Genomic DNA, 15,459 nt, shown 5'->3' on the forward strand with positions numbered 1-15,459 from the left:
CCCCACTCCCGCTCTCAGCCAAGGGCCTGAGAAATGAAGTCTGGACCCATTTTATCATAAAAATCTTGGCATTTAAATGCACCTACATAAAGGCCTCTTTCGGCAGAGGCTTGACTGAATGGTCAGACTCTGTTCCCTGAGGCCTGACGTGTGCATCTCAGCACAATGAACACAACGGGCTGCTCCAGAGCCTGAAGCCCGGGGGCAGCTCCGAGAGGCTCGCTGGACATCCATGGGTCCCACGAAGGCCTCACGCAGGATGCAGTGCATTCAGGTCTGGAAGCAACATGAGGATTCCTCCAAGGGACCAAAGGGGCTGCAGGAGAGGAGTCAGAGCCCTTCCTGAAGGGTGGCCCCACCACCCCCAAACCCCCCAGGCACAGAGCCTGCAAAAGTGGAGGGAGGCGCTCAGGCTCGCCCCCACATCACAGCAGCACAACAGCAAAAGGCGGCGGCAACCCACATGTCCACCCACAGATGGACGGAGGAATCAAGCACAGCGCCCACACGCGGGACTCCGCTCATGTGACCCACCCAGGGCAGACCAGTCCGCAGACACAGAGAGCACAGGGAACGGGGAGGGGCCACTGCTGGGTACAGCATTTGTTGTGGGGCGGGTGACGGGAATGTTCTGGAACTAGATGGAGGTCGTGGGTGCAAAACACTGCGAATGTGCTAAATGCCACTGAATTGCTGAATTTTAAGTGGTTAATTTCATGTGCATTTCATCTCATTTTTAAAAAAGAAAAGAAACTGTAAAAAAAAAAAATCAATTCGTTTTGAATCCTGGCAAAGTGGCAGCTGGGAGAGCTGGGGGTGAAGAGGGGCTGGTTTGTCTGACGTCCGTTCTGCACTTACTGTCCAAAGCTCTCACACACAGGTAACGCCCCGCAGGACAGCATTCTCAGGACGAGTGACTGATGCGCACAAGCAGGACAGAGGGCAGCCCCATCTTCTCTGTTGACCGCCCGTCCGTCACTCCCCTGCCCCTCCAGAGGCCTTGCGGTCCCCACTGCCCAGGTGTCGGCTGGAAACCAGCCTGTCCTGAGAGGGACGCCCGTGTGTGTGCATTCCTGCTCCCTGTGCTCCGCTGGTATCTGCGCACACACGTGTGCATGTGATTGTGTGTGACAAAGTGCGCGTGCGTGCGTGCACGCGTGTGCGTGTGTGTTCCAAGAAGGTGGGCTGTGGCGCGGCTCCACCCAAAAGAATTACCATGTGCACTACAGATTCAACTTTTTTTTTAAGATTTTATTTTAAGTAATGTCTATGCCCACCACGGGGCTGGAACTCACAACCCGAGATCAAGAGCCCAGGCTCCTCCAACAGAGCCTGCTGGGCACCCCCAACTTTTTTTTTTTTTTTTTATCCCCAGCTTATCCCATTCCCCCACCCTCCTCCCCTCTGAAGTCCTCAGTTTGTTTCTCATAGTCCACAGTCTCTCATGTTTCATTCCCCCTTCTGATTACCCCCCCTTTCTTTATCCCTTTCTTCCCCTACTGATCATTCTAGTTCTTATGTTCCATAGATGAGAGAAATCATATGATAGTTGTCTTTCTCTGCTTGACTTATTTCACTTAGCATTATCTCCTCCAGTGCAGTCCATGTTGTAGCAAATGTTGAGAACTCGTTCTTTCTGATAGCTGAGTAATATTCCATTGTATATATGGACCACAACTTCTTAATCCAGTCATCTGTTGCAGGGCATCTCGGCTCCTTCCACGATTTAGCTATTGTGGACATTGCTGCTATGAACATTGGGGTGCATATGGCCCTTCTCTTCACTACGTCTGTATCTTTGGGGTAAACACCCAGTAGTGCAATGGCTGGATCATAGGGTAGCTCAATTTTTAACTTTTTAAGGGACCTCCACACGGTTTTCCAGAGTGGCTGTACCAGCTTGCATTCCCACCAACAATGTAGGAGGGATCCCCTTTCTCCACATCCTCTCCAACAATTGTTGTTTCTTGCCTTGTCTATTTTTGCCATTCTAACTGGCGTAAGGTGGTATCTCAGTGTGGTTTTGATTTGAATTTCCTTGATGGCTAATGATTTTGAACATTTTTTCATGTGTCTGTTAGCCATTTGTATGTCTTCATTGGAAAAGTGTCTGTTCATATCTTCTGCCCATTTTTTGATTTGTTTATTTGTTTCTCGTGTATTGAGTTTGAGAAGTTCTTTGTAGATCTTGGATACCAGTCCTTTATCTGTAGTGTCATTTGCAAATATCTTCTCCCATTCCGTGTGGGCACCCCCAACTTTTAAGTTTTCCAGTAGCTGCCCCCGTTTGAAAAGTAAAAGGAAACATAAAATGAGTGACACGTTTACACAGGCCTATGTAAAACGTTACCATCTCACCACGGAATGCATACAGCAAGTGACTAATCTGCTGTCTCGTTATCTGTGCTAAGTCTTCCCATTGGGTGTGTTTCACGCTCGAAGCACCTTGCTCCAGGCCAGCCACTCGTCCAGGGCACAGCAGCTGCGGTGTCCAGCAGCACCACGGCGGGCAGCCCAGCTCTCCTAACCGCACCCAGCACAAATGGCAAGTGACAAACCATCAAACAAAACCACCCATGGCCACCACTGGCCCGGTGGGCAACAGAATGCAGCTTAGAATGGCCACCGTGACCAGACATTGGCTCTGAGGTCTGGTCCAGAGCCCAGGGGGCAGCGGGAAGATCCTACCTCACTTGCCGAGCTCCTTGGTCCAGGCCCCTCCGCCTCTGGCTCTTCACTAATGTCCCTAAATCCACGGTCCCAAGCATGTTCCAAAGGATTTGGGTAACGTCATCTTGAGATGGCATCAAGAAACCAATGAAACTGTCCATTGAACTGCTCTCAGCTGCCCAGGGAGCACCTCTCAGACAACACTGAAATTCAGGGGGGAGTGGAAGGAAGACCCTTTCAGGGGGTGTCTCTATGCCTGTAATGCCAAGATGAGCACCAGAGAAAGAAAAGGCCCGGAGAGACACAGGAGGTTTTCCTCTCTGGGAAAGCCAGTTTGTGTATGACCAGCCCCTCTGACCATGGTGTGCCCCTGACCACAGGCTCCTTCCACACTCAAGGGGACCGTCCCCATCAGGCGTGCCGGGAGAAGGCGTCTGCTGCCGGCGGCTTCTCCCACTCTGTAATGCCCTCTCCCACATCGTCAATTTAAGATCTGGGACGTGTAGGCTGAGGCCATCTGAAATCTCCTCAAGGTCTCTGCTGAATTCCACACAGAATTAAATTTAAAGAAACCAACACCCACACAAATGGCACCAACCCCCACGGCTCCGGGCCCTCTGAGACCTGTGACCTGCTCAGCGGTGTGTCCCTGGACATTTTCCAGTAATGAGCTATCAGCTCCCCTGGACGGACTGAAGCCCTAGTTTTCATACAGAATACTCTTTCCCTTCCTGCCCTGGTAAGAAAGAACAGCTGTTCTTAAAATTCACAGTCCACACATGGTAACAGAAGATAGCAGACTATCAGAACCTGGTTTTGCTAAAAAGTGGCTGTTGGGAGGCAAACCCAATTCTATTTCGGCGGATGAGACAGCAGGTTAGCTGTGCCAAGAACAAGAACTTGGAGAGAAGACACAAGACGTGAGGAATCAGATGAACTTCTTCTGTGAGGCAAAATATTCTATCAGTTTGCAGCTATAAAATTCTAACAAGCTTTACTGAAAAGAAAAAAGAAGCCACACACACCCCCAACACAGAGCCCCAGGCCCAAAGCTGTTCCAGAACAGAAGTCAGTTGGAGCAAAAGCAAAATCACACTTGAAATTAAAGCAGGGAGGCTCAAGGACGCGACAGTACATCCCTGTTTTCGAGAATACACACCCCTGGGTACCTTCCAGCCAGCAACCAAGAGACAAAGTAAAGATTTCAGACAAGAACACAGGGGTGAGGGGTGGGTAGTGGGGAGACAAGAGGCATCTAAATTTTATCTGGCTTCTTTCCAACAACAAATCTATTCCATCATTTTCTCTGGATGAAAGCTCTTAATTAGACTATAGTGTGGCTGGAATTTGGAATTCCCCAGGGACCCTGCTGGGCCGGGATCTAACAACGCATGGAGCTCCCTCCAGCATGACCTGCCCTACGAAAGGCCACGTGCGAAGTCTTTGGGCCGTAATGTGGCTCCTGGACCACTGTGTCCCTGAAAATGAAGATGGGCTCATGTTTACGCCTCCTAGCCTCCTCCTATCCTGGGGAGAGGGGGTGTCTCCTCCAAGCCTCAAGCTGGCAGCTCTTGACCCGCAAGAACTTGCAAGAAGGGCAGAATGGAGAAAGGCAGGTCCTCAGCTCCACCCCTCAAAGAACATCCTCCCTCCCACCCCCATTGACGCCATCCCCATCCAGCCCTCACTCAGACAGTCCGGACCCTATCTAGTGTCAGACCTTCCCATCACCCTAAAATGAAACCCCAGGCCTTTCGGTGGTCTCTCCCTGACCCCCACCCCAGACCCTGGAAGCCACTGATCTTCCCTCTCCATGGAGTTGCCTGTCCAAGCACCTCCCGTAAGTGGAGTCATACGCTACGCGGCCCTGTGGGTTTGCATGACCTCACTGGACACAATGTTCTCGAGGCTCACCTATGTTGTGGCGTGAGCTGGAGCTTCATTGGTTTTTACGGGTAAATGATATTTCACTGCGTGGAGAGACCATAATTTGCTTAGCCATCCATCTACAGAAAGTTCGGCTGTTTCTACCTTTCGGCTACTGTGAACAGACCTGCTCTGAACCCGGGTGTACAAGGATCAGCTCAGGCCCCCGTTTTCACTTCTCTTGGATGTGCACCTAGGTGTGGAACTGCTAGGAATTGCTAGGTGTGACAACCCTCTGAGGAAGGGCCGACTGTTTCCCACGTGGCTGCACCGTCTACCTTGCCATCAGCAGTGCGTGAGCGTTCCAGTGGACCCACCTCCTCACCGACACTTGTGGTTTTCCACTTTGTTTTGTTACCGTCGCCACAGTGGGTGTCAAGTGGTAGGATTCCTGTTTTGCGTCTCTTCAGGGGCCTGCTGGCCATCTGTATATCTTGCTTGGGGAAATGGCTGTCAAGCTCTGTGCATTTGTTCAAGTGAGCTGTCGTTTTGTTTCTGCTCGTCTTCCTTGAGCCCCTGCATGTAGGGGGTTCTGAACAGGGTCTGGGTGCAGGTGGGTTCCCCGACACTCGGTGTAAGGTTCATGGGACCCTCTAGCACAGCCCGCCCTGGACGACAGGCTGTGCTAGGCACGGCAGCCTTTGGTCAATGCTGGGAAACAGGCAGGAGGGGCCACGTCACTCTTTTGATGTTCTCCTGGGTGTTCCAAAAAAGATGTTATCATCTAGTCTAGTTTATTTTTTCCAGGAAGTAATGGATCCCAATTATCATAGAACTTATATGAGCAACGACCCAGAGGCCAGGCTGACATCTTGACCAGAGTAACATAAACCATCCAAACCATCCAAACGGAAGCCCGCCACAACCTGACGTCCTGGAAAAGTGCTTAGGAACTCAACTTCACCCCCATGCAAGGGGAAACATGGTTTCTGCTTCAGACAGGCAGCACGGAGCGATACCAGATGTCACTACTATGCTTAGAACAGTGACAAAGACCAAACACAAAAGATGCCTTCAACCACTTCACGGTGGTGCCACAAGCTCTGCTCCCTGCACAGTGGGCTCCACGTTGCTTCGGTGTTCTGCCTATGATAGACCGTTTGGGTTCATTTCCACAAAAGCAGGGCCACGTAACCCTCAACAGACATGCTCTCAGCACACGAGACTCAAAGACCCACGTTACAGCACACTGCATTTTGAATTTCTGCTGTTCTGAAGTGTCTGTCCCTGAGACACCGGCGTGATTTACATGGAGCTACCCAAGATGGAGAAACCACGTTCTTCTGTCCCTACGTGCAAATGTGGGTATGACCGCTCACACCGGCCAGCCCCTCAGGATAAACACGCCCAGCCGTGGGAGCTCACCTCTGTCCGGCCAGAGAAGAGGGCTGGGGTGTGGCCTTCAGGCGGAGGTTCAGATGGCTGCTTCTGCACAGCGTTCTCCTGAGGCCGGAAGCTCGTGCAGCTGCCTGAGCCCCTGGTGTCTCTGCTGTTCCAGGCAATGAGGGACTCCCAATTTTCGCTGAGCACCAAAGAGTTGGCAAGAGTGGGATACAGTAGTGACATGAGGCAAATCCCCCTTTCATTTCTTACACAGGAGATTCTGAACCCGATTTAAACCAAACACAAGAAATAACTAAATGGTTTTTTGCATTTTCCAGTACCCAATAGCCACCCACGGCCATGAAGAGCTGCCCCCCTACAGAAGCGCACCCTGGCCTGCTGCACGCGCCTCCACCTGCCTCCAACTGGGGCCTCTTTTCTCACTCACCTTCACAACATGATGATGTCTGCCAAGGAGATGATGAGCAATCCTGATCTTTCCACTCGTTCTGCTGAGTTCTGTGAGCACGATGTCACACATAAAGGGAAAAGAGGCAGATGGAAGGTGGAGGGGTTCTCGGTCCCAGCACCCACCCCCCATACCCCTTACACCCCCATTCCCTCACCCCACCTGCATGTCTGGCAAAGTTAGGGAGCCTCTGTGAAGAAGGCTGCAGGAGTGCCTCTTATGTTCCATGACTGGGGCCTGTCAACTAAACTGACAAGCAACAGATTAACACAAGAAAAAAAGTTTAGTTATGTGTACATGGGAGCCAAGAAAAGTAGCTGGCCCAGGAGTTTCAATTAGATATTTATATACCTAACTTAGTAACGAAAAGAAAGAAAAGAGGAAAATCCTTTCTTTTTTTTTTTTTTAAGATTTATTTATTTGGGGGGGGGCAGAGGAAGAGGGAGAGGGACAAGCAGACTCCCCACTGAGCACGGAGCCCAACACAGGGCTCAATCTCACAACCCTGAGATCATGACCTGAGCCAAAATCAAGAGTTGGATGCTTAACTGACTGAGCCACCCAGGTGCCCAGAGAAAAATAATCCTTTTTAAAGAAAGAACAAATAGGAAAGACAAATGTGTTTCAGGAAAATAATTGAAATATAAGGAAGTCTGTGATAACAATTGTCTATAAAGGTATAAGTGGCCTTTTTGTCTCTTTTAGGGCCATAAAATTCCCCCGGAGAAGGGATTTAGGATAGGTTTTAATTGTGGTATCCCCTTTGGGAGTAGACCCACCCTAAAAAAGGAATTTATGGCAGCCTTACTTCTCAGAAGTTGCCTCTTAAACTCAGATAACGAAAGCTCCAACAAGGATTCCTTCTGCATGTGCTGGTTCTCAATTGTCTTTAGCTCAAAATAATCTTCATGCCAAAGTGGCATATTCCGGAGTGGCATAGGCTCGTCCCCTTCAAATCCTTTAACCATGATGCAATCACCCCATCACCCAGCTGTAACCAAGTCCTCCTGGGCCAATGGGAGTCACTATCACGTGAACCTCATCTGTTCTTTCCTCTAAGAGCCGGTCCAGCAGATTTTTTAAGAGCCACTCAATCTGCCAAGTGAGGATGTTTAGAACACCCAGTGAAAAGAAGAGTGTGGCCTCCAGGGCAGCAGAGGAGAGGATATATTGGGTCCTCACTCTAGGAAGCCACTGACAGAGCTTAGGAAGGGGGAGGGGTGTATATGTCAAAGCCTCCCTGTTCCCCTGGCCAAGCCAGGGGCTCACGGTCCAGGCTGTTCTAAGTAAGTAAAGGTCAGAAGAACATCCTCTGATGGAAACCATTCAGCTAACGGCTTCCTGGAACCCTGGCTACACAGATGATGCTGAGCAGCTTACACAAGCATTCTGCTTATGTCTGCTGCCCTGCTCCTCCACCTCCGGCACCCAACCTCACCACGGTTTACTCTTTCAGCAAAACCATGGTTGTGTTTAGGGCACCTAATAAATTACTATGACAATAAAAAAAGTCAGCGTGTCTGTCCCAACACAACAGAGTTTCTTCCACTTGGAATAAGATCTTCTCTTCCAAACATAAAAACAAAAACAGGCACACGCGTTCTTAACTTCCTTCAAAAGACATGTACTTGGAAACGTCTACGACCCAAAGATTTTGTCATTTCAAAATGCACTGGGGCACTGAAAAGGACCAGGCAGTTTTCACAATTCACAACATCGTTTGATTTACATTAGTGTGCACACATCTTACGGTTTGTAATAGAGCCCACCACTGTATTCCTTATACATGTTTCTTCTCCAATTTAAGAAAAATGACTCAAAGGAGATGAAATGGGATGTTATTACATTATAGTCCCGTGCGTGTTCCACAGCCAAAGTCAGGTGGTTGGAAAGAATGGAGCTAGAACTGGTTCTGAAAGATGGGGGTCAGAATCCTCAGGCTGTGTCCTGGCAGCAGCTCCAGGACATGGCGCAGTCAAGGCTGTGAGATTAGGCCCATCTTCACCATCATCACCACCATCACTGTCAACTCCATCACATCACCAGCAACACCAGCATCACCAGCATCACCACCACCACCACCATCACTGCCACCATTGTCACCACTGTCACCACCACCATCACCACCGCCATTACCACCATCACTATCACCATCATCACCACCAGCACCAGCACCATCATCACCACCATCAACTACCAGCATCAGTGTCATCACCACCATTGTCTTGGACTGACACTTATATGGTGCTAACCATCAGCCCTTCCCATCTCTTAACTTATCTCATCCTTGCACCCTGTGGAGCAGACACCAGTAACCCCAGCTCACAAGTGAGGAAACCAGCGCATAGAGAAATTAGAGCGATACAGCTTGGAAAGGACAACACCAGAGTATAAACCCCAGCAGTCTTTCTCCACAATAAACACCAGACCTATCCCTGAGACACCAGACCATGTGCGAGCCCAACTCCCAGAATCCAGAAGGCTGTGGGAGCACGGTCAGCAGCGGGCCATCCTGCCTTCCTTTCCTTTACTTCTCTGTTTTTTACACACAAACCTCTGAGTTCATAGGGTGCCCTGGGTCATGTTCAGCAGAAGTTCTGCCAACCCCACTGGGGAAAAAGAAAGGATGCATGTGTGTATTAAAATGGTAATCTCTGGGGGCGCCTGGGTGGCACAGCGGTTAAGCGTCTGCTTTCGGCTCAGGGCGTGATCCCAGCGATCTGGGATCGAGCCCCACATCAGGCTCTTCCACTATGAGTCTGCTTCTTCCTCTCCCACTCCCCCTGCTTGTGTTCCCTCTCTCACTGGCTGTCTCTATCTCTGTCAAATAAATAAATAAAATCTTTAAAAAAAAAAAAATGGGAATCTCTGGCTATTCACCACAGCTAAATCAGTCCAAGTGAGCCCAACTCAACATTTGGTTTGCTTTCCTAAAGACAAGCCACAAAAAACAACAACAAAGACAAACCACAATAGTTCAATTTCTGGGGAGCAGAGTTGGTTGTTTCTGCTTTAAAAGCTAGAGGATACCACAACTGGGAAGGTCACAGGGCGAGGGGCACAGACAGGCTGAGGTCCAGAAGAAGCTATGGGCGAAGGCTCAAGAAACACACTCACCAAAGGCAGCTGGAACCACCAGTCACATCCTGCCAGGTCCACCTGGGGCTGCCTCGGTCATGAGTCCTGCAGGAAGGGTGTACAGCTGTCCATCAGCCTGTGTCTAAAGGCTCGTTGACAGCATTCAAAGCCAAGAGCCTAGATTGTCACTCAGCTAACGATGTGTCCGCGGACAGTGGAACCAATGCACATCTTTAAACCAGGAGATGGGCTTTACCACAAACCAGGTGTCACCAGGAGCAGCAAGTGTGAGACCCAGATGGCCACGGGGCTCCAGGCTACTCCCTCAACAAAGTGCTAGGAGGGTGAAGGTGATGTCCTAGAATGGGACCCCAAGGGTTCTGGTCTTCCAGCGACCTCCCCCCTAACCAGTGGGACCCAAACCACTCAACCCAGAGTACCTGCCGAGCTCCTAAAGCACGCTACTCTGTCCGGTCTGCGCACACACCCATGTAATCTTTCCCTTCCCACCAGCTCCCTGTGGAGCTCGGTCCTCAGCAGAAGGTCACCCACAACCAGTACTGGGCTAGGAGCAGAGCTGCCTCTACCAGTCCAAGCTGCCCTCCACTTGTCCTCTGCACCAGCAGAAATGGGGTCCTCAAAGCCTCACCTGGGTCCTCAGGGATAAAGCACGTAAAAGCAGCACCTCAAGGCCCTAAGAACCCCCCACAGCTACAACAAAGCCTCCAGAAAAGCAAAAGGGAGATTGTGGGAGACGGCGGCCTGAACGCATGTTCCCATTACCTTACCTGAGGAGCAAGCCCAACAGGGAGATGGCAGGTGGACCAGGGTCCAGGTGGACCAGGCAGGAAGATGCATGCTCCCCGGACAGAGCCGCGCCACCAGCAAACGAGGAGCTCCCCTTGAGATGAGGCTCCAAGCACGGAGGGGCAGCAGAGCTCCCTGCCAGGTGCTCCCAAACAGGGACTCCTCCCAGGTCCTCCCACCAGATGCTCCCAATCAGATGCTCTCACCAGGTGCTCAAGAATGTTGGGTCCCCATTTCCCTTGACCCTGCTTTGTGGTTGCCACTTCTGGGACACCACGTGCTCATCCAGCCAGAGGCTGCTATGGGTCCGGCAGACAGGTGTGTCACATGTTCGTCCCCTCCCCCTTCCTTCCCTCTCCTCTGTTCCCCACCCCCCAGCTCTTCTCTGTCTCAGGGAAGAGAAGGGGGACCTACGGAAAGGTCACAGTGCAAGAAGTGGTCACCATTTCCCCACCTAACCACAAGAGAAACATCTCATAAACCCCAACTGACAACTATCCTACCAAATCCCTGACCAACACACCTCAGATGGCCAAGGCCATCAAAACTAGGAAAAGCCAGAGACACTATCATTATTGTCCAAACCCAGAGGAGTCCAACAGGACAGGAGGGTCAAACACCACTGAGTCCCCAGACAGACAGAGGGCACCAGGTACCTGAGGTAACAACTCACGACGTGTGGGTAGAGCGCCAGCTGCAGTACGCAACCCGACGTCAGTGCCAGCTCGTTAACTGTGACGGGCGCACAGCACTGACACGAGAGGTTATCGGTGGGGCACGCCATGCAGGGCAGAAAAGCACATGGGAGCTCTGTCCTTTCTGCCCTATTTTCTCAGAAACCTAAAACTGCTCCAAGTACAGGGGCTCCTGGCTGGCTCAGTCAGTTAAGAGTCTGACTCTTAGTTTCTGCTCAGGTTGTGATCACTGGGTCGGCTCTGCACTGGGCAGGGAGCCTGCTTAAGATTCTCTTTCTCTCTCTCAAAAAAAAAAAAAAAAAAAAGGAGTCTAGGGGTGCCTGGCTGGCTCAGTTGGTAGAATGTGCAACTCTTGATCTCAGGGTCATGAGTTTGAGCCCCACATTGGGTGTGGAGACTACTTTCAAAAAAAAAAAAAAAAGGAAGTCTATTAACTATTTTTAGAAAGTACCAAGACTCCCCATAATCATAGCAGCTCAGTCTCTCCACAGACCCCCAAAAGGTACAAGGCCCTTGCCCTTCACGACTGATCTGCAAAGTCCCTGAGATAGATGTATGTGCAGTCCCCCCACTGAGTTTCTTCAGAATTTGGGGACCAGATCCCACATTAGCTCCACTCACCTGCAAATCTTCTCGGGGCTTCTCCAGATGGTGTCTTCTGGGAATCCCAAATAACCTGGGCCTCAGCAGGACTGAAAGGGGCAGCTCCTTAATGTCCAGAGTAACCTTGATTACAAACCAGACTGTTGCCAAGCTCATTTCTGCCCATAAAATCATATTAAATATTTTATGTCTGACTCTCTTTATCTTTAACAAAAAAAGTCAAAATGCAGCCAATCAATGTAGACAGAACACCGAAAAGGGCATGAGGCAACCATGCCTGCTTCTCGGGGTAGCTGCAGGGCAGACACAACTGTCAGGGGACTGCTGAGAACTGCCTTTCACACCCATTCTCTTGGAAGGGCACAGCAGGGTGTTCCAGAGGCTACCTGATGGCGATGCTGGTAGGCACTGAAGGCAGAAGCAGAGTGGAGAATGCAGCTCTTCCTTTGAGGGATCAGCACAAATGTTAAGACAACGCCTCTAAATTTGTTTAAAAAAAAAACAATGCTGCTTTTCCTTAAAAGGAAGTGTTCATGTGCAATGAATTTATTGTTGATTTTAAGAGAAAAAATATACATGCACCATATTCTCTGTTTTCACTTCTAACATAGTAAACACCCTGCTCTATAGGTTACCACATGACAGAAATTCAAAAACCAGTTAGAGAGTTAAAGGGTCCTGAGCCTGGGGACCCAGGGTGGAGCTCACGTGCACCTGTGGCTCCACCTAGTGGCGAGGACCGGGCAGTGGCGCACACATGAGCAAGCCCAGCCTGCCCAGAAGTGAGGAGGAGCGGTCTGATACCACCCACCACGCGGAGTCACAGGGTTTCTATTCTCTGAATAGTATGGGTCCCATGGAAAGATCCTGAGAAGTGCCTTTCTGGGGTGCTGATGAGGTGAAGTGTACCATCAGATTCTGTCCTGACAAGGCCCCTCCCCCAAGCTGCAGGCCCATACACCTTAACCCAAGGCCTATTTGGGGTCCTCCAGATTCTGCAGGGAGCATTTGTCAGAGTGTGCTGCTGCTGATGCATCTGTACCCATTAGACAAGGATTCCCAGAAGGCGAGACTTTCCCACCTGCACACCCCAGATCCCATTCAGGCCCAGGCCAGGGGGCTTGGGGAGGCAAGGAAGGAATGCATGAGAACACAGCCAACAGGAAGGGATGACAAGTAGCCTCGAAGCCAGAACTCGGGGACTCACCAAGACAGGACAGCGGTAGGGCACCCTGGGCGTGTGGGTGTCAAGCAGCACTCTTGGCCTCCGCCTACAGACCCAGTAGCACAGACGTGGCACAGACAGTGGTGGGGCCAGACTGGATGGCCCTGGATGGCCCCTGGCCACCAGGGACGCCAGGCTTCACAGGGGTGCCAAATATCACAACTTCTTTCCTGTGTCCCAACCAGGCCCAATCCTGTCTCCAAGCCACACCTCCCCACTCACCTGCAAACCTGCCGTAATGCCGCGCCTCATCATGGTCCAGAGCCACCACCAGGCCAATGGGGACATCGCCTGCAGTCCCTGGACCGAGTCACACTGGAAGACAAGCTTTGCCTACTATCACCCACCTGTCCCACCTGTAACTTTTGCACACCTAAGTGGATGCACACCTAAGCTCTAAGACCACAAAAATTCCTTTTCAACAGTAAGTATGTAACCTGTTCAGGTATGTAGAATAGTCCTTTAGCAGGGAAGAAGAGTCTCCACTTCCAATGCTTTGTAAATAGACAACATGGAGTGGGGAGATCTCAGCGGGCAGACGTGAGGGAAAGGTTGGGGGGATAACTGTGTTGGGGAGACCTAGGGGGAGGCCACAGGAGGGTACTTTGGAGGATACCTTGGAGGAAAACCTGGGGGAGAGAAGCTGAGGACAACTGTTGGGGGGAGGGAACCTGAGTGAAGAAAAGAACTGGAGGGGGACCTGAGTGGGGAGATGCTGAGGGGAGACCTATGGGGGGACCTGAGTGGGAGGACACTGAGGTGGAGACATGGGGGGACCTGAGAGGGGAGAAGCTGAGGGAGAGACCTGGGGGACTTGAGTGGGGAGATACTGAGGGGAGACCTGTGGGGGGACCTGAGTCGGAGGATGCTGAGAGGAAGACATAGGGGGGACCTGTGTGGGGACATGCTGAGGTAGAGACCTGGGGGGACCTGAGTGGGAGGACACTGAGGTGGAGACATGGGGGGAACTGAGTGGAGAGATGCTGAGGGAGAGATGGGGGGGGACCTGAGAGGGGAGAAGCTGAGGGAGAGACCTGGGGGACCTGAGTAGACAGAAGCTAAGGGAGAGACCTGGTGGGACCTGAGTGGGGAGATGCTGAGAAGAAGACCTAGGGGGGGACCTGAGAAGGGAGATGCTGAGGGGGGAGACATGAGTGGGACCTGAGAGGAGAGATGCTAAGGGGGAAAAACCTGGGTGGGGGAACCTGAGTGGTGAGACATGGGGGGGACTTGTGTGGGGGGATGCTGAGGTAGAGACCTGGGGGGACCTGAGTGGGATGATGCTGAGGGGGAGACATGGGGGGACCTGGGTGGGGGGACACTGAGGGAGAGACCTGGGGGGGAACTGAGAAGGGAAATGCTGAGGGGGAGACTGGGGGGGGTACTTGAGTGGGGAGATGCTGAGGGGTAGAGACCTGGGGGGGAGAAACCGGAGGGGGAGAGACCCGAGTAGGGGGGCTTGGGGGGGGGACACTTGAGTGGGGACACGGGTGGGGGGGGACCTGCGTTCCTCGCCTGGCGCTGTCGTCTGTCTCTAACAATGCTCGGGTTTACACGGGGTCCCACGGCCCGACTCGCTCACCCACGCCGCTGGTGGGAGTGTCCGGGCCCCCTCGAAGGTCATCTTCCCAAAACTTAACACAAGCCTGGAAAATGCCTCTGGCCAAGAAACTCCACGTAGGGAAGTGAGCTGCAGGCAACAATCTGAAAGTCGGACTTGTGACACCTCGAACGCCTTCCAGTCCACGAAGGCCCCGCCCACGCCCACGCCCACGCCGAGCTCCAAGATGGCAACGTCACGCGCGTCCTCAAGCGAGACCCCTACCGCTCGCTCCGGCTGCCCCGCCCCTTCCGGCACTTACCCGGAAGTGATCTCCCAAGACGGAAGTGAGTGGGCGGTTGGAGAGTCGGCGGCGGCTGCTTTCGGTTCGGTGGGGCGGGAATCCGCAGGGAAGCCGGGACCGTGGTTGCGACGGCCCCCGACTGCCTGGAGGGCGCGTCCGCACGGCGGGGATGGGGGCCGGCCGGCCTTCTAGGGCAGCGCCTGAGGAGAGGGCCCTCTGTGAGGGCCGCGGGGGTCTCAGTGAAGCCCCTGCAGCGCGGGCATGGCCCGGGCACTGCCCCTCCGGTTTCTCCTCCGGCTCCCGTCCCCGCTCTCAGTACCTGCAGTTAGCGTGAGGGCTGCCCGGTTTGTGTACGGCCTCCGAGCTGAGGATGGTTTTTACATTTGCACCAGCCTCCGGCCTAGGGAAAGTGGCTGAGCACACGCGTGTGCCCTCGGGTTTGTGCCTGGCGGATCTGAGGTTGGGAAGGGCTGACGCCGGGGGTCCAGGGACGAGTCTCTGATTTGGATCAGTGATGGCCAGACACACGCGGACACGAGCTTCAGGAACCCATCCTGGTGGAGCCTCCAGTACGTGGTGCAAGCCTTTGCCTTTTGTGTTAAAGGTCGTGTTTATTTTATGACCACTAGGGTTTTGCAGCCGATCACCAGGATGGCGTTATCCCAGGGGCTCTGTCTGTGTTCTCTGGCTGGTTTCACCCTGGATGCAAAGTTGTGGGTGACAGGCATCTCAGCCAGGCTGGAGAGCTGGGTGGGTCCAAGAGGCTGGAAGGGCCTTGATCAAGTCCATAAAGTAGTACTACAAGTGACTCAAGCAAGA

The 15,459-nt window shown here is 52.3% G+C and overlaps 1 long non-coding RNA gene across 3 annotated transcripts; it reads right to left on the reverse strand.

Annotated features, from left to right (window-relative positions):
- Positions 1-2,169: 2,169 nt before the first annotated feature.
- On the reverse strand, positions 2,170-14,605 carry LOC121103869. Of its 3 annotated transcripts, XR_005836158.1 has the most exons (8): positions 14,379-14,605; positions 13,019-13,111; positions 11,590-11,676; positions 9,506-9,571; positions 6,551-6,632; positions 6,368-6,438; positions 5,962-6,118; positions 2,170-2,873 (listed from the first exon to the last, which is right to left on the reverse strand). It is a non-coding gene; the product is annotated as an uncharacterized LOC121103869 (long non-coding RNA). The 3 variants fall into 3 exon arrangements; XR_005836156.1 differs by lacking the exon at positions 14,379-14,605 and having other exon boundaries at positions 13,019-13,978; XR_005836157.1 differs by lacking the exon at positions 14,379-14,605 and having other exon boundaries at positions 6,551-6,637; positions 13,019-13,978.
- Positions 14,606-15,459: the final 854 nt, after the last annotated feature.

This window comes from Ursus maritimus, unplaced genomic scaffold, assembly GCF_017311325.1.
Source record: "Ursus maritimus isolate PB19 unplaced genomic scaffold, ASM1731132v1 scaffold_2, whole genome shotgun sequence".
NCBI classification, from domain to species: Eukaryota; Metazoa; Chordata; class Mammalia; order Carnivora; family Ursidae; genus Ursus; species Ursus maritimus.